This window comes from Vulpes vulpes, chromosome 1 (assembly GCF_048418805.1).
Source record: "Vulpes vulpes isolate BD-2025 chromosome 1, VulVul3, whole genome shotgun sequence".
NCBI classification, from domain to species: Eukaryota; Metazoa; Chordata; class Mammalia; order Carnivora; family Canidae; genus Vulpes; species Vulpes vulpes.
In genome coordinates this window covers 152008165-152027762 of record NC_132780.1, presented here as the reverse complement: position 1 = coordinate 152027762, position 19598 = coordinate 152008165, and positions in this window count along the sequence as shown.

The window sequence follows — 19598 nt, the reverse complement described above, 5'->3', positions numbered from 1 at the left end:
CACTGCCTTGAGCCTATTTCTGGCTCACAGGCATTTCTTATCTAGTGTTAGTGAAATCTTACTATATTCTTAATACTATAGGCAAAGTTTTTTAGATACCAGTTTCTCTGCTCGATCCTCCTGGTATCTCAAGCCTTCCTTTTAGAATCTTTTTCCTTCCCTCTTAAATCATGCTTAAGAATTTTTTTTCATGAAACTGTTTCTATATGCAAGCCTTTATTTCATTGTTCTTGAAAGATAGTGTTGGAATTTTTTTTTCTAAGATACTGAGGGACATTTCTGTTTGAACTTGAAGATATTCACTATCTTATTTCTTATGCTGCTCTTGAGCATTTCAGCCGAGTTTAGTTAGTGTTCCTTTGTAGGTAATCTTTCATTTTTTTCTGCTATTAATTTCTCTTTATTTTTTTCTACAATATTTCTAATGGTGGATTTTCTTTGTTTTTTTTTTTTTAATTTTGCTTAATATGTAGTCAGTCTCTCAAATCTGAGAATTTTGATAAATTCTATTTCTCTTAATTCCCAGCAGAAAAAGAAAAATATATATATTTATGGTGTATTTATGGGTGTATATGTTGCATTATCTAGTGTATTCCTATCACAAGACTACTTCCGTTTTGACTATATACCACTGAGAAATAAATTCTCTACCTATAATTTTATGCATCACGATGTAAAGAATTTCCATGGACAGGTTCTGTCTTTGTCCATTTTACCTTGTTTCTTTACTATTACCCAAATATTTCCAGTGCCTACCACTATAGGATACACATATATTGCCATGTGTCCTCTGGCTGTATACCTTTATGTCATGAAGCTAAGGAATCAAAACAGTGAGTGGTAAAATTATTCCTAGAAGCCAGTCCTATTCTGGAATGGTAGCAATAACTTAACTATACACAAGAGTTATTGTTAGCCAAATAAATATATCCCACTAGAGTCAAACTAAATGAATAACTAACTCAACTTCATTTAGAGAGATCCCTTGAATGCCTATTACGTCTCTTAAAGGCAACCAATAAAAGAGTGTGAGAGAAGGGAATTTGGACAAGAATGAGCCATCAGTCTGAAACAGTTGCAGGAAATGTTTTTCTTTTGAACATTTTACAAAAACATATGATCATGTGAACACATTAATTAGATTTCATTGGGACCCTGAAATGGGCTTACACAAGTGAGGAGTACAGAATTTACTCATCTACAGTTTCACTGTAAGTCTACCTCTCTCCAATCTCTACCCTCTTCAAAGGCATAGCCTCCCTAAGGTAACCATTACTCTAAATTTGTCTTGACTTCATGTAAATGGAATGATACAGTGTATATTCTTTTGTTTTTGGCTTCTCTCACTGGACATTATTTTGATGAGATTCACCTGTATTGGTGCATATAGCTATAATTAGTTAATTTTCTGTATGGCATAATATCATATGAACAAACCAATTCTTCCACTGACCTAAATTGGACTCATTTTTACTTTAAAAATATTACAAATAATGCTGCTATCAACATTTCCATTGTGGCTCTCAGTGTGTGTTTCTTTTTAGTTCATACCTAGTTGTAGAGCCCATAGATCATAAGCCTCTTCAATTTTAGTAGATAATGCCAAATTCTTTTCTAAAGTATTTTATCAACATCACTTCTACAATTGGTGGAATGAGAGTCTCCATAGTCAACACTAGTCATTATAGTAGGTAGGGAGTGAAATAGCATTCAAGTCATAATTTTCGTTCCACATGACTTTCATGTGTTCACTTGCCATTTGAATGTCACTTTTATCAAAGTATCTGTTGAACTCTCTTGATTATCTTTCTATTGAGTTGTTGGCCTTTTTCCTATTGATTTGAAGAGATATTCATAGATTTCAGATAGATTATCTTTGTCAGTAATACAAGTTACAAATATATTTCTCCCATGCACAGAGTTTGTAGTTTTAATAACTATGTGTTTTTATATTTCCAGACAAAATGGTCAGTTCTTTCTAAATATACCTGATCCATTTTTGGTAGATTTAATTTATCTTTTTAATTTATTCTTTTTATTTATTTAAAAATTGAAAATATTAATATTTATCAGAACTTCAATATTTGAAATGTGAGTTCAAATCTACTTTTATTTATTTTTTCCTTTTGCAGATTCTCTTTCATGGTTTCTTCACATACGTGTTTAAAGGGGGTAAGGTAGAGGCAAAAGGGGAATGAGATATTGGTTGAGGTTGTCCTTTGCTAGTGAGAATTGATTTTTTCCCCCTGCCATGTGTCTCTGTGTTTTAACAATTTAGCTATGTTAAATTCATTTCTTAGAACTGGTGTGATACAGTAGAATTTGTACTTAATTTGCTAAACAAAAGGAGACATGGAGAAGTTTAAATGCGAGAATAACATGTTTCTGATGTTAAAAAGAGAGACAGAGAAAGACAGAACAATTTAGATAAATTTGACGTTGGGGATCAGTTAGGATGTTAACTACAATCATACTGGTGAGGTGTAGAATAGACCCATACAATAATGGTGGTGCTGAGAAAGGATACAATGACTCAGAGATGATATGTATTTATAGTTAACATCAGTATAAGTAGAAATAAAAATAATAAAAAATACCTTTGGGTCAAAACCCACATCTTTGTAAAGAGGCACTTTCTTTCATTGTTGATGGAAATATAAATCAGCCAATTCTCTAGGGAGGGAATATGGTAATATATACCAGGAACTATAAAAACAAAAGTACATCAGTATGCCTTTCTCCAGCAATTCCAGCTTTAGTAAAAACTAAGGACCTATTTAGAGAAGCATGTAAAAGTATATGAACAAAAGCTTTTACTATAGCTTTGTTTCTGAGGTAGCAAATTAGAACAAATCTATACATTTATTCAGTAAAATCAAATGGAACCACCAAAAATGAAGATATAAGTCTACATGTTTGAACATGGAAAAATTCATAATCTAAATAACAAAGTAGGTCACAGAATAATATTGGTAAATATTATACCATTAAAAATATGTATATATAGAACATATTTGAAAATAGGTAATTTAACAATACTTATATCAGCATATTTTTTCTATTGCCTTATATTTTGAGAATGAATGAACATAGATTATTATGTTTTGGAAAAATGTTAATACCATTAATAGGTACTTCAAAGATTCTAGTATGGGCTACTGGTTTAGTGGGAATTGTGATGAACTTAGATTCTGTGTGAATCAAAGTGGTTGAAAATTCAATTGGATATATCTGAATCTCAGTTTGAAACAGTCTGACTATAGAGAATTTAAAATAAAATGACTGATGACAGAATTTTAAAGAACTTAAGATTAAGTGGCTGATGACAGAATCTTTTCCAATATTAAAAACAAAAACAAAAACACATGTTTCTCGGAATTTTGTACTAAATTTTAAATGCTTAGTTAAAAGAAGAAATAAACCCCAATTTTGGGAGTATTTTTCAGCCTCTTTTCTTTATGGAGTTTAACTTATTCTTCCTCACCCTTCATACTATTATATATAATTACACATTTATCAGATATTAGAAATACTACATAGATTGGGTAGGCTATATATTTTTAAAATATGTGTTGTGTAATTAAGTAATGATTCTATTGGTCAGTATCTATGAACAAGGCACTTAAAAAGGTGCTTTAATTCTACAGTTCAATAAAAATCCTGTCACTAACATTTTCCTAGCATATCACTTTTCAAGGCAAACATTGAATAATAAATTCTTTGATCATTATTTTTCCCAATTTGAAGTTCACATTTTTTAAAACTCCCAACATTTGCTTGTTTGTTTCTTTCTTTAAAGAACAAAAGATCTTTCATTTCTCAAAATAATATGGGGATTTACCTAATGTATTCAATTCAATGTATTCATGGATCCTGTAAGAATATAGTAAATCCTATTAACTGAGGTGTTTCAATTTCACAGGTAGGATATTGTTCACAAATCTAAATCAACCAAAAGTGAGATAAAAAATAAATGTGTATTTCTAGGGGTACCTAGAAATGTGCCGGGTGGCTCCGGCAGTTAAGTATCCAACTCTTGGTTCCAGCTCAGGCCATGATCTCAAGGTCATGATATCGAGCCCTATATTTGATCAATACTGTGCCCCTCTTCCTCTCTAAATAAGTAAATAAATAAATAAACAGATGATAGATGATAGATAGGCAGATAGATAAATGTGTATTTCTAAAACTATTAGAATTAATCTCTGCAGTGTAGTTAAAAAGCATCCAATATTCTCCATTCTCCTACTAGTAATGGAGAATAGTCGGGAGAAAGGCAAGCAGAGGCAAGGGGCCTCCAACCTAAGGGGAAACTACCCTTTAAAGGGAAAAGACCACATCTCTTATTCTACACCACTCTGAAAGGAGCCTCTTACCCTTCCCCCATATGCGCATGCCCAAAAACCTGATTGGGTGATAGGCACAAGAAGAGATCCCATCAACTAGCCCATCAAAACCCCTAGGCTTAGAATCTCTGAGGGCAATCCCCTAGGGTCCCTTCTCTCCTCCTTCACTTTGTACTATGGCTCAATAAACTTTGCTTTGCTGCCCACCACTCTTCCTCTGCTCTACTCCACATTCTTCCAAGAGGCGTGACCCAGAGCCAACTGCATTAAAGGAAAAGAAATCCTTAAACACTAGTTCAAGCACTAACTTTTCCCCCCTAAATTATTGCCTCACCTGGTCTTCCTCCTCTCAGTGTCTCCTTATTTCAGTCTGGTTCACATGACCACTACAGGTAGTTGATAGTCTCAGCTAAAAAAAATCTTCATCCTTCAACTCCTGAAAGACTAAACATTCTTGTGTGTAAAGCAAGATCATCTACAGCCCCATCCTAGGAAGTCCCCATCCTGACTTCATTTCCTTGTATGCTTTAAACATGTCGTACAATTTAGAGGCTCAAAGTTCCTGGGGGTACCAAGTGAATTCTCTTGCTTTCTGCTTATTGGGCAAGTGTCAGAAATTTCTTCCCCACACCCGGTTAACTTTCTCAAATTCTTATTGATAGGCAGGAAACCTAGTCTGCAAAGTCTGTTGTGGCTTTCATTTATCTCATGGCTAAGTAGATTTCCTGATTCTCCTCCAAATTCTAGCTGAAGCACAAGGTTGAAATGAGTGACCATTTCAGCTAAAGGAAGACCATTCTGTAATAAAGAATAAAGTCTTCCTTGAGGATCAAATATCACTGAAATCATCATAAGTTCACTCTTTCATCCCTTGGCCATGTATATTTCCGTTTTTACCCATGTATTTTCCTCCCAATCACATCAACACCCATGATGGATACGTAACGTTATTTAATTGTACTGGCTACACTTTCTATCCCTACTTGGTCTGGAGAAGAATCCTGTGCATTTTAGTAATTATTCAAACAAATGAAATAATTTTTAAAGTGTAAATTAGTAAAGAAAGAAACTTTTGAGTCCCTGGAGGAGGCAAAGAGGAAGATTTTAAGTCAGGAAACAGGAAATAGCACCTACCTCTCTTTTTATTCTCTGACATTCTGAGACTAGGAAAAATTCTTAATGATACATTTGAGTTCCAAAAGTTATTAGTGTGGTATTGGCTATATTAAGTTAACACATGCATAAAATACTACTCAAAAAGTGTTCCTCTCCAAATTCAACTCCACACCCCTCTAAAAAAAAAAAAAAAAAAAAACAGAATGGAAAAATTTGAGCATCTAGAGAAAAGTTTAAATGCATCCACTTCCTCATCTTGGCTATGACCTTGCAGTCTTGGGTTGCACCCAGGGTCATTGCCCTTCATTAGCCCATGGAGACTAATCAAGCCCAATGCCTGGGAGTTTTCTAAGTGGGGGAAAAAGAAATGAATAGATGTTTTGCATTTGTAAGATGCTTAATTTTAAATAGATTATTTCTAAATCTGTGGGAAATACTCTGTTTCAAATTTCAGTGGGAGCAAGATGAATTAAAAAAGAGTTGCTCTTCCTTGGGTCTCTTAATACATTGCTTCTAAAACTTAATTCTCTTTGGATACTTTATTATAGAATCATCTCTTACTAATAAATGCTTTTAACAGTAATAATTTTCTTCTGGGTAAAATGTTTTCATTGTTTGTATTTATCACGATACCATTTGAGTTAGGCATTAATGTAACTTAAAGTCTGAGGTGTTGGAATCATCCCATCTTCATTAATTATGGTTTCTTTTGTGCCTCTCATTTCTGCAGATAGACACTTGAAGAGTAGTTCCCAGATAGAGATTGTGATGTTGGTGTTCCTTTTCTAAACAAAACAAAACAAACAAACAAATAAAAAAACAAAGAAACCCTATATCACCTCATGAGACTATAAGGATTTTTATCTTAAATACTGTTTATTTCAGTTTGGGTACTTTTAAAACCTCTGTCTTGATATCCTTTGACAGAACACTGTATGCTAAAGTTGGCTGTTATCTGGTTAGGAAATGAGACTGGATCATTCTCTGCTGTCATGAGCTTCCTGACCAGTTCTGAATTATTCCTTGGTTTATAAGCTCTCTCTGCCATCAGAATCTCTTTTTGGCTTTTCTAATCTAATAGGCACTAGTTGTCATGGTTCCTGAAAAACCTGACCCAGCCTGAGCCCCATCTCTTACTGTCCTCCTCCTCAGGGGTGCTCCTTTCCCCCTTTCCGTTATCTCTTTGGAATTCAACCTCTTTCTGTGAACAAATGAGTCACGTTTATCTAAACCTTACCTTTCAGCTCTTTTTCCTCCCTTCTTCTTTTTCTGCTTATGTTTGGGGCCTCTGGAAATCTGAGCCTGGGGAAAAGAAAAACAAATACGCTGAACTTTTCCTAAGAATGCCTTGGCTCTTACCCTTTCTGCGCCTCTGCAGCAGACACAAAGCCTCCATATCCATTTCACACAGATCCTTCTCCCCAGAGCTCTTTTATTCCAAAGTAAAGTGAAGAATTTATAGTCATCTGGTGAATTCCAACATAATAATTCAATTTTTAAATAGAAATTTTACTGCTTAATATTTTGACTGGGCTTATCTTATCGATCAAAATTGTTAATTACATTAGTAACAATGATCACTATCAACGATTGTTTATGTGCCTAGAGCTGAGTTAAGTCATTTACAGAGTAGTTGTATAAGAAATCTGGATTTGTCAAATAATAATCACCTCTTCATTTAGACAATATTGTGTTTTATGAATCGTGCAGCAGACAGTCAATAAAATATGCTTAGGATGGAGGCCCTTGGATCTGAGACCTGGGTTCAATTCTGTGTTTGCCAAGTAATACGTGTGTGACCTTGCATGAGCTATTTAACATTGCTCTACCCAACCAGTATTTTTGAAGATATACATGCCATTATTTATTTTTAAATTAACTTAAAATTCAAGTTATTTGTTGAATGTATAAGTTTCAGAACTTAAGCTACATCATTAATCCAAATAAATGATAATATCTAATTCATAGAGATACTGTGGAAAGTAAACAAGATTGTGTATGCAAAACACGTAGGTTAGTGCTTGGAACATAGCAGTAGTATGTAAACTGTAGCTACCTCCCCCTGCCCCAGCAGTTGTCAATCTGCTAAATTCCTGAGGTCAGAAATCTGCCAGAATCTCACTCTTTGTGTTTCACAGTATTTTATAAAATATTCTAGCATTAAACTGCCTAGGGGGAAAAAAAGTAAAGTTAAAATGAAAAAAATAATTCATATATATATATATATATATATATATATATATATATATATATCAGTCTGTCTTAAAGCAATGTTTAGGGGTGCCTGGGTGGCTCAGTTGGTTAATTGTCTGCCTTTGGCTCAAGTCATGATCCTAGGGTCTTGGAATCAAGCCCCGCATCAGGCTCTCTGCTCAGTGGAAAGCCTGCTTCTACATCTCCCTCTGCTGCTCCCCCTGCTTGTGCTTGTGTGCACATGTGCTCTCTCTTTCTCTCTTTCTCTCTGTGCCAAATAAATAAAAGCTTAAAAAAAAAAAGCAATGTCTAAATTTTTATACTTTTCCATTTTATTTTTTATTTTTCAGATAAAATCATTATTTCATCTGATAAAATAAGTGGTTAACCATGGTTAACCACTTAATCTCTCCTTTGAGGTAAAATTTAAAAGGCAAAGGGATTCAAGATGTGGTATAGCTATTGGCTCATCCCTCATAGTGCTTACATTTCCAGAACACAATAAAGGGCATTATAAACTTAGAAAATTTTGAGAAAAGTAGCTTAAGAGAGTACAGTGCATGCTGATTTCCAATGATATCAGGCAGCCCTAATCTGCCAAAGAACAAAGATAAGGAAGCAGTTCTATTATTTTTGACATCCTACATGTAATTTTTTTAAAGATTTTATTTATTTATTCATGAGAGACACAGATAGAGAGAGAGATAGAGAGGCAGAGGGAAAAGCAGGCTCCATGCAGGGAGCCCGACGTGGGACTTGTTCCCGGGTCTCCAGGATCATGTCCTGGACTGAAGGAGGGGCTAAACAGCTGAGACCCCCGGGCTGCCTCCTACATGTAATTATTAAGATTAGCTCCAAATCCTTAGCACTGAGTTCAAATATCCAGCCTGTTTTCATATTTTTCTGTATTTTTCCATACAGCACACACAGGTTGGACCACTTGCTCCTCCAGGAAATATTACACAAGTTGATGCTTTTGAAACTTTGCTAATGTGATGCATTGGATTAAGATTGCCATGTCTTCTCTTACTCTACCCCAGTAGTCCTCTATCAATATTTCACTCATATTTCAAATCTTAAGGTTGCAACCTCTGCTTTTCCATTTCTCCTTAGCAATCTTGATCTTCATGTTTCCATAGTTTTGTCAGTATCTCTAGCATTGCATTTATGTAAGTCTCTCATGATTTTTTAAAAATAAAAAATCTGAGTGGTTTATGACAATGAAAGAAATGAAATCATTAGTTAATCCCTACACAAATACAGTATCAGATCTAGGCAATTTTATGAGTGAGTTCTATAAACTTTTAAAGGAATGGATCATTTCAGTCATATAAAGTTTTCAGACAAAGGAAAACCAGGAAATACTCCCCTACTCATGGTATAAATAACCTTCATAGGCAATAGAGAAAAATTAATTGTAGACCAATCTACTCCTGAAAATATATGCAAAAAATCCTAATCAGAATATCGGCAAACTGAATTCAGATGATACATAAAAAGTATAATGAAATTCTTGTGTTCTGGAAATTCAATTTGCCTTGACATTAGAAAGTCTATTAGTGAACTTGCCACAGTGTGACTGTTTATATTAAAAAATTATGTAGGATCTCTAGGTTGTAAATATAATTATACATGATAATTCCTACTTAGATGACCACATGTTTCTGTCAGGATTTAGTAACTGAGGTGTTCTAGGGAGGCAAACCAGACGAGACCAACTGGGTTGTATTGAGTATCTCTTCTTACTTCAGTTCCCCTATGGATATCAAATGTCTAGTGTTGTGCTGTATACTATGGCAGCTAACATGTGCATGGGGTGGTTCAACGATTGAAATGTTGCTAGTCTGCACTGTAATGCACTGTAAGTGTAAAATAAAATGCTATATTTCAAAAACAATGAAAAAATGCAAAATACCTTACTAGTAATTTTTTGATAACATGAAATGCTGACATGTTGGATATATTATTACAATTAATTTTACTAGTTTCATTGTATCTTTTAATATTGTAGCTATTAGAATTGAAATTATGTATGCAAGTCACTAAATTGTATTATATTCCTCGTGGACAGCTCTGGTTTGGGTAAATCCAAATTGAAAGATGGGAGGGGTGGAGATTACAGAAATGCTGGCAGGATGGAGGAAGAGCCCAGCTCTCCCTCTGTACTAGGCAGCAGCCATCATACCTGGGGGGCCCCAGCTCTACAATGAGAAGACAGAGTTAGAGACACAGGGGTTGTCCAATGGGGGATTTCTGCTTCCCATCCACAGAGGCTGAGGTGGTATTAGATTGCAGATGCCTCAGATTGCAGCCAGTTGGGGACCACAGACAGTCATCTCTGCTGACTGCCATGCACATGCACATCTTAAGTTGGTGCTGGGCCTTTGAGGCTTCAGCAATAATGTCCTGCTATTAATAACTTTCTGTCTCATTAGGCTATATGATTTTTTAAAGAGGTCTTATATCTTGCCGTGTGTTCTGCACTGTGTAGACACAAAATACACTCCAAACTTATTTGCTGAATCAAAGTCAAATTATTTCTTAGTTCAAAAACTTTCCATGAGATCATTATTCTTAATCTTCTCATTCACTACTGTGCTTCTCAGGAACATAAGCAAGGATGCTTTCTTTAGGTCCCCAGCATTTCCCAGGAGGCATAGAATCCCTTCACAGTACATGGGTCTGTGGTGTTCTTAATGTATGTTGGAGACTCTACTGTTAGTATTATTATTATTCATGTATATTGAATTCATTTTTTAAACTGATTTTTATGGTTCTAATTAAGGCCTTTATAGATATGACCTATGAAATTCAGATAATAATAATAATGATAATAATAATAATAGAGTCATTTGAATGTCTCAGTTACTGAATAGATAGTAAAATAATTTTATTTTTTGGCAACTGCTTTTTTTCCTTGACTCTTCTTGCACTCATACTGCCAACAAATTGGTTCGTGCATTTATTGGTGTTATTGAACATATACTATATAAAGAAAGTTCTGTGAGGGCTGAGAGATACACAAGCCATATTCTCTATCTTTAAGCTGTTTACTATGTCACGAGAGTTAAACACACCAATAACTAGCACACACAGTGTGTGAAAAGTATGATAGGAGCTGTCAGAATTCAAGACTGTCAAATTGTCTGGGAAAGAGGGATCTCTTCTGCTCGAGAAGATCAAAAACAAATATCATTGTTGAGATGATATCTGGACTGAGTCTTAGATGGTGAGTGGAATTTGGAAAAGTGAGGAGGATATTATCTCTAGGTAGAGGGAATGGCATGACCAATGGTAGAATCTTGGAAAAATGAAGTTTCACTGTACGAGCTGAGCAACAATTTTGAGGGTTTTTTTTTTTCTCCATAAGTAAAAGTTGTGTTTGTTTATATGATAGGCAGTAGGAAAGCACTGGAAAAAAAATGTGAAGATGCGTGATGTGATCAAAGCAGTACTTTAGTAAGATAATGTAAACGTGTTGTATAAAGTGACTTAAGGAAGGTTAAGAAGGTATTACACTTCAGAAGAGTGTTAATAGGACACTGACATAAGTCATGTGAAAGCTGCTTCCCAGAAAGAATTGGCATAATTTACCAGAGGATAGTGATATGAGTGAGGTAGAGAATGAAGGGATTATAACCAGAAATCTGAGACTAGTATGCTGACTAGTGGAAAAAATTATGTTTTGCAATTCTAAATGCAACCAACACCCCAACTCTTTTTTATCCTAACTTTTCCTTCAGTAGCCAACCTATCTCTCCTCTTCTTTTACACTCCAGATTTTTTTTTTTTTGTAAAATAGTTGTCTTCACTCACTATTTCATTTTCCATACACTTTGAAATCTGTTTTCCATCAAAGCCACCCCACCAAATTTTTTAGGTAAAGGTCTTTGAAGATCAATCTGTGGCTTAATACAACCGGCAATTTCTATTCCTTATCTTACTTGACCTCACTGAGCTATTTGAGAATGGTAATTAATCCATGCTTTTGAACTCTCTGGTATCTTGGGTTCTGTGACACCATTATCTCTTTGTTTCTTTTCCCACATATGTGGCTCTTTAAAGAGCTTCCTCAACCTGTTTCATAAACCTTGATGCTTCTAACCTTCTATTTTTAGACCTTATATCTTATTGCTCTACACTTGCATTCCCATGGTTTCACTCATCATTTCTAATGTTTTTTAGATGAGAATTTATTGAGCACCTATCTTTGCCAGGCATTCTGTTGATGAATCCTAAATCCACATCACCATCTGTAGCTCAGCCCTTTCTCCTGAGCTCCAGATCCCAGATGCCTGTCTGCCTGCTTGAGTTAATCTTTTGATTGTTTCCCAGGCTCTGCAAAGATAGTGTTCTCTGCTCTGATCCTTCCACAGACGTACTCTTACTCCTCTATCTTTTTTCTTGGTGAATGGTGATATCATCCATCCAGTTAACCCAATTAGGATCCTGGGAACCATGCCTGACTCATTTCAGGAGATGATAGTATGGATAGAAATCAAAGGCCAGAGACCGATGCCTTTCTTTCATGACATAGAATTAAATACCCACTGCGGGAGTAGAAGGAAGGAAAATTTTGAGTAGAAAGCATTTAAATTAGAAATAACCATGTTTCCATAGTATTGACTAAGGTATGATAATAGAAAGTAAAAATTGGGACTGAAGTGAATTATAGAAAATGAACATTAAAGTTTTTCCCACCTGACTATATGGCTTAACATTATAACTTCACTTTGTTCAATTACAGTATACTTCTTTATATTTTTTTTCAGAGGCTCCTCATAACCTTTAAGATAAAGGTTCAAAACTATGGCATGAAATCCAAGACCATTTACAAATCTGGGTCATACTTACTTCTCTGGCCTTATCCCTGGCTACAACTATCTTTGATCAGCTAGCATTATCTAGCATCGAAATCCCCAAAATGAAAAAGCAAAGATCCCTACTTTCAAGGAGCTCCTTATCTATTGAAGAAGGCAGGTCTAAGAGATAAGTGTATTGATAGTGAGGACATTGATAGAAATATATCACAGGTGGTATCTCTGGAATTGAGCGAAAGGTATTAGAAGGCTTTTTCTAATAAGTGAGCATATGCATATGAAAGAAATTCTTCTGACTTTTAATGATCAGGAATTGATAAAAAAAAAAAAATCTTTCTCTCTATAGTTAATCCTGGTTCTTTCCAATGAAGGAAATTCTAAATGAGTATGAAGCTTTAAAGTGGAGAAATTTGGAAAGATAAAATGGTTTTAGATCCACTGACCCTGCTGAATCAGGATCTTCAGTTGGGGTCCAGACATTTTGACTTTGAAAAACAGTTCTAGAGGTCTTAGTAATGTACATACAAGATCAAGAACTAATGCTAAATAATCTCAAAGAAAAAATAAACAGGAGCTCTTTTAGTAATTTACATTTTGTTTAGAACACAGCAGCTTAGAGACCATCCTTTCAGAAATTCTTCTAGGATCATCTGGAATCTGAGATAGGCACCCATAGCAATCTGAGCTAAGCTGTATCAAAATACACCAAATTGTGTATGTCTATCTTCTCTACTAGACCTAAGGGTAGAAACTATTATATTTGCTAGAGGTAGAAATCATATCTTATATCTCAGTATTATGAAGGTCTTCTATAGTATCAGAGTAGAGAACCCTTAGCAGATGACTGTAATATCAAACACTTAACACTTTGTGACTGTTTATGGAATAAAGGGGACTTGGGTTTTGAAAAACAAATAAATTTCATTTTGCACATATCGGGACCAAGATGCCATTATTTTATTCAGTTTTAGGTACTCAACAAGCAACCAGAGGACACCTGGGTGGCTCAGTGGTTGAGCATCTGCCTTTAGCTCAGGGCTTTATCCCGGGGTCCTGGGATTCAGTCCTGCATTGGGCTTCCCATGGGGAGCCTGCTTCTCCCTCCGCTTATGTCTCTGCCTCTCTCTCTCTGTGTCTCTCATGAATAAATAAATAAAATCTTAAAACAAACAAGCAATTAGAAGTGTGGGTCTTGAACTGAGAAGTCCGAACTAAAAATGTTAATTTGATAATAATCTTCAGAATGGTATTAGTTGAAGCCATTAAAAAAATAGGCATTATCTATTTAGGAAAAGTGAGTTTAAAAGAGGACAAATCACAGGAGTATGAGGAATATAGATACATGTATTATTTATACATATATTATAAAAATAATAAGTAATTACATGTATATACATATATATTTAGTGGGGGAATAGAAGATGAAAAAATAATGAAAAAGACACATCAGAAGCTTTCCCAAATATACAAAGGGAAGGAGAATCAGCAGCATATAATTAAACAGATGAAAAAGTGTCATGGTGAAATAATGGATTGACATTAAATATTGCAATTACAGTGTCAAATGCTGTTGGGCTATATCAGAAAAGTCAAGAATGGAGGAAATCCATTTTATATATAAGTAGAATATTAGATTTGATATGTAAGGAAACAGTTTCAGCTTTAAGTGGTGGGAAAAAAAATTAATACCAGTACTTGGCAGAATGCAAAATGATAACAAAGTGGAAATTTGGATAAGAGAGAGATTGAGTGATGATTTGAGTGATTGGTAGATGAACACAAGAGTTTGTATTATATTGTGACCAATGTATTTTTGAAAGGAATGTTTATCTTATGGCTGACAAAGGCAGATGGTGGAAGAAGATGATCTTAGGCAAAGTAGGAAACAGTATGGAATCATTGCAAGTGTAGGAGATGGAAGGGGTTCAAGGCAACTTTTTGCATGACACAGGAAAGAAAGAAAATAGATGGGGATATAGAATCATTTTAAGATAGATAATTTCAGGTTTGTGAGTTCTCAATAAATTATGACATCTGCTGAAAAGGATATTGAATTGTGATGGGAGGTTGAGGTTTCTAGGTTAGCCTGGAGAAGCCACTGTAAAGATATTTCTGTCAACAATCTGGTAATAGTAATAAATGCCTTGTAGTGTAGTAAGGAAGGCCTGATATGGCATGACTCTGTGAATAGAAGCAGAGAGTGCACTCACTTGGAAGGGCCGCCCAAAAATAGATTTGTGATGTGGAAACATTAAGAGTTTAAGAAGATGAGGAGTTAAGAGACTTTACAAAGGATGGTTGTGATCATACTATGATGAGTAAGAAAACAGTAAGTGAATGGATTGAAAAATACAGTGTAGGGATCCAAGGCGAATATAGGAAAAATAGTTTAGTAGCCATGAGGGTAACAGGGGAGGAGGGTAATAGGCAATAGTAATGAGAGGAGAGTACTTTTGTTATTTAATGAGTATTTAATGAATATTTTTCCATGTTTTTGCTGCCCTAGTGGCCTGTATGGAAGTCTTATCATTAGATTATGTGTGATTCCTAGACTTTTTGATTTCATAAGCTAATAAAGTTTCTAATTTTACTGAAAAGTTGCCAGCTTCAAAGATTTTTATGTATTTTTGACCATTAAGGGCAATTAAAAAAATCCCTGCCATCTGCTAACACTATAATGTGCTAATATAAAGTATACTTTAATATTAAAAAAGCAAGAAAGGCAAAATCTCTAAAATAAAAAAATAAAAGTAGTCTTTATCAAGGAAGCACATCCTGAAATTATATTAATACCTGTGCTTAAATTTATATACACACGCATATGCATCTATCTAATCATCTATCAATTTATTGATCTGTCTTTATTGTTGTATCATCATTATGAGAGCTAATGTTTTATTTATTTTGTCATAAAAACCTTGCCATGGACTGGTACAAGTACTTGGGTCCTGAAAAAATGATATTTCATATGAATTCTGAAGGAATGGGTGTAATTTCAGTGCAGAGGTATTCATAAGAGCATTCCAAGTAGAAGGATCAACAGTGTAAATGACCTATGGCAAGAGAGAGTATGGCAAGTTTGAGGAACTAAGAGCATGAGAACATGACCTAAAGGCAGAGGCTGGCATAAGATGAAAATGTAGAACCAAGCCAGAAAAGAGAGTGAGGAGTGGGAAGGGGATTAAGATGAAATGGTCAGAATGTTTTCTTCTCATTGACTGCTCATCTCCTGCACCACTATCTACCTTTTCCAATCCTGGAAATTTGAATGGTGGGAGATAGAGGATTGTATGGGGTTCAATAGTGTCCTCAAAAATTCATGTCCACTCAGAACCTCAGAATACCTCTTTAGTTGGAAATAGGGTCCTTGCAATTAGTTGTAATGAACTCATAGTGGATTAGAATGGTCTTTAAATCTAGTCTGACTAGTATCCTTATTTAGAAGAAGAGAGATGGACACATGAGGGAGATATTGGAGGGATATATCCATAAACTGAGGAACACTGAGGATTACTGACAACCAGGAGAAGTTGGAAGAGGCAAAGAAGAATCTTCCCCTACAGATTTTGGAGAGAGGAATGGCCCAGACAAACCTTGATTTTAGACCTCTAGCCTTCAGGACTGTGTTGTATGCATTGTTATAAGCCACCCAATTTGAGGAAATGTGTTGCAGTAGCCTTAGATAACTAATGTGGGGAAGGAAGAGCAACAGGTTGCAAGTTGCTGTGTGCTTGCTTCCTACTCTCTGGGCCTGCAGATGTTCAACATGGACCCTTTTCTTTGGTAAAGTACATCTGTGGATTTTGTAGACCTGCTGCTACTCCCCATCCCTAGGGACGTCTCACTATCTTGCTGTGGGTGATGCATTCACTAGTGGTTTCTTTCTTTTGTAGGCTCAAAGAAGCCAGGGGTGGCCTTTAATATCTACTGACTATAGCCAGGTCACTCCTCAGGTAGCCTTTGTAGGCTGGGCTTTAACACAGCTCAGTACTCGGACTCTTCGCTATCCGTGGCCCAGATTTGGTCTATGGGAAAACTGCAAAATATATTTTGCCTTATCAGATTCTGGGAAAATAGGCCCATCTCAACTCAGCCACCTCGCTTTGGCCCATCATTAGCAATTAGCCAGTGGTTTCTTGCTTTAACATTTTCTAGGTCATAGTAGAGCACCAGCCACTGCAACTCCCAACCCTGAGGCATACATGACCACGTTCTCTGAGGGGACTCACTGAAATCCTTGTAATTAAGTTTGATGTTAGAGGTAGACACCATCCCCAATTCTTTCCCCGGAAAAGGAGGAGGAACTCACAACATGCCAGAAGTTTTTTCCATCTTCGATCCTTGTCTATTCCTGAAGTGAAGGACTTATGGAATGTTTAATTTGTTTTTATAAACCTCCCTTGAAATTTTTTATATTTGTTTAGTACTTCTTGTTGATGTCTGGTATCTGCCATTTTAAGGTGTTGGTTAAAACTTCCACCTTAACATCGTTTTCCTTTTGATGGGTATTTAATGTTTGTTTGTTCCTTAGATAGCTACTTCTGTGAGAGCAGATAGTTTTTCTAACAAATGTGTTCTCAGCACCAACCTAAAGACCTACTTAGGGTAAGACAATAAATAAACTGTTTATTATATGAATGAATAAATGCAATTTTAGAATAAACATGTTTCCTTGGTACTAAAATTTAATTATTTTTTTAAGATTTATTTATTTTAGAGAGAGAGGAAGAGAGAGTGTGTGTGATAGGGGAAAGGACAGAGGGAGAGAATCTTCAGACTCCCTGCTGAACACAGAGCCTGTCCTGGGGCTTGTTCCCATGACCCGTGAGATCATGCTTAACTGACTGAGCCACCCAGGTGCCCCTCTGGTACTAAATTTTAAAATAGAAATGTTATGTGATGTTTTAAATGGGGACATATTTAGAGATGGGGTGTTTTGAACATTAGTATTATAGAAGTTCTAAGCTAACATTCTAAGCTTACTTTATACTATATCCTTAGATTAAATTTTCTCAAGGACTATATGGATGGTATGCCCCTTAGATTATCTTTTTAAAATATCTTATTTCTTAGCCATTTTTTAAAAACAGAAAATAGATTTTGGTACTAATTTCTTTGATGAATAAAAAATGTTGGTATCTCTAGCTCTTTCCATCATCTTACTATGACACCATACTAGTGTGCATAAATATCCTGGCAGATGCTCTCCAGAGTATTAACAATGCCAGAAGGAGAGGCAAACACCAGGTTCTTATTAGGCCATGGTCCAATTCCTAACTGTGATGATGAGACTTGTTTACATTGGCGAATTTGAAGTCATCAATGATCACTAGCTGGGAAAATTGTTGTGAACCTTATGGACAGGGTAAACAAGTATGGAGTGATCAGTCCCAGATTTGATGTATATCTCAAAGATTTAGAAAAATGGCAGAATAATCTGCCTGTCCTGCCAGTTTGGTTTCATTGTACTGACAACCTCACTGACATCTTGGACCATGAAGAAGCAAAACAGATACAGGAGGGGAAATCCTGGGATTCTTTCTATAGGGATGTAATACATATATGCAAATAAAATGCCTCAATGGAAAATAATAATAATATCTCTAGAGTTGATTGATTGCAGAACTTTAAAAACTGGACTATCAAGTGATATTATATAATATTCCAATATAAATGTTGAAATACTGATACCATAATTTTCCTAAATTAAAGGAAATATTACTCATGTGAGAATCGATTTGAGTGCAATCTATATCAAAATACCAAGAACATTTTTCACAGAACTAGAACAAATAAAATGAAAATGTGTATGGAACCACAAAAGACCCTAAATGGCTAAAGTAACTTTGAGAAAGAAAAATAAAGCTAGAAGTATCACATTTTCAGATTTCAAGATATACTACAAAGCCATAGTAATCAAAACAGTATGGTAAGTGCCACAAAAATAGGCACATAGATCAGTGGAACAGAATAGAGAGTTCAGAAATAAACCTATGCTTATATGGTCAATTTATGACAAAGGATGCAAGAATACACAATGGGGCAAAACAATCTCTTTAATATATGGCTTTGGGAAAACTGGAGAGCTACATGAAAAAGAGTGAAATTGGATCACTTTCTTATACCATACGCAAAAATAAACTCAAAATTAAAGATCTAAATGTGAAACAAAAATCCTAGAGGAGAGCACAGGCAGTAATTTCTCTGACATTGGTCATCATAACATTTCTGGATATGTCTGCTAAAGCAAGGAAAACAAAAGCAAAAAGAAACTATTGGGAATATATAAAAATAAGGAGCATTTACACAGTAAAGAGAACAATCAACAAAACAAAAAGGAAACCTATTGAATTGGAGAATATATTTGCAAATGATGAAGCCAGTAAGAGGTTAATACTTAGAATATATAAAGAACTTATATAACTCAACACCAAATAAACAATCTGATATAAAAATGAGCAGGGGACCTAAATAGGCATTTTTCCAAAGAAGACACAGAGATGGCCAATAGGCACATGAAAATATTCTCAACATCATTTATCATCAGGGAAATGAAAATTAAAACCATAGTGAGATAACACTTCACAACTCTCAGAAAGGCTAAAATCAAAAGCAATAAATAACAAGTGCTAGTGAGGATGTGAAAAAAAAAAAAAAAGGAACGCTTGTGCTTTGTTAGTGGGAATGTAAGTTGGTACAGCCACTGTGGAAAATAGTATGGAGGTTCCTCAAAAAAATTAAAAATAAAGATATGATATAATCCCATAATTCTACTACTGGCTATTGCCTAAAGAAAATGAAAACATTAATTCAAAAAGATATATGGGCCCCTATGATATTGTAGCATTATATATAACAGCCAATATAAGGAGACAGCCCACGTGTCTATTGATAGATGAATGGATAAAGAAGATATGATGTTTGTGTGTTTGTGTGTATGTATGGACCTAGAGAGTATAATACTAGGTGAAATAAGTCAAACTAAGAAAGACAAATATCATATAATTTCATGCATATGTAGAATCTAAAAAAATCCAAATGAAAAAACAAACAAGCAGAATTAGAGAACAGAGAACAAACTAAGAGTTGCCAGAGAGATGGGGGATGGAAAAATGGATGAAAG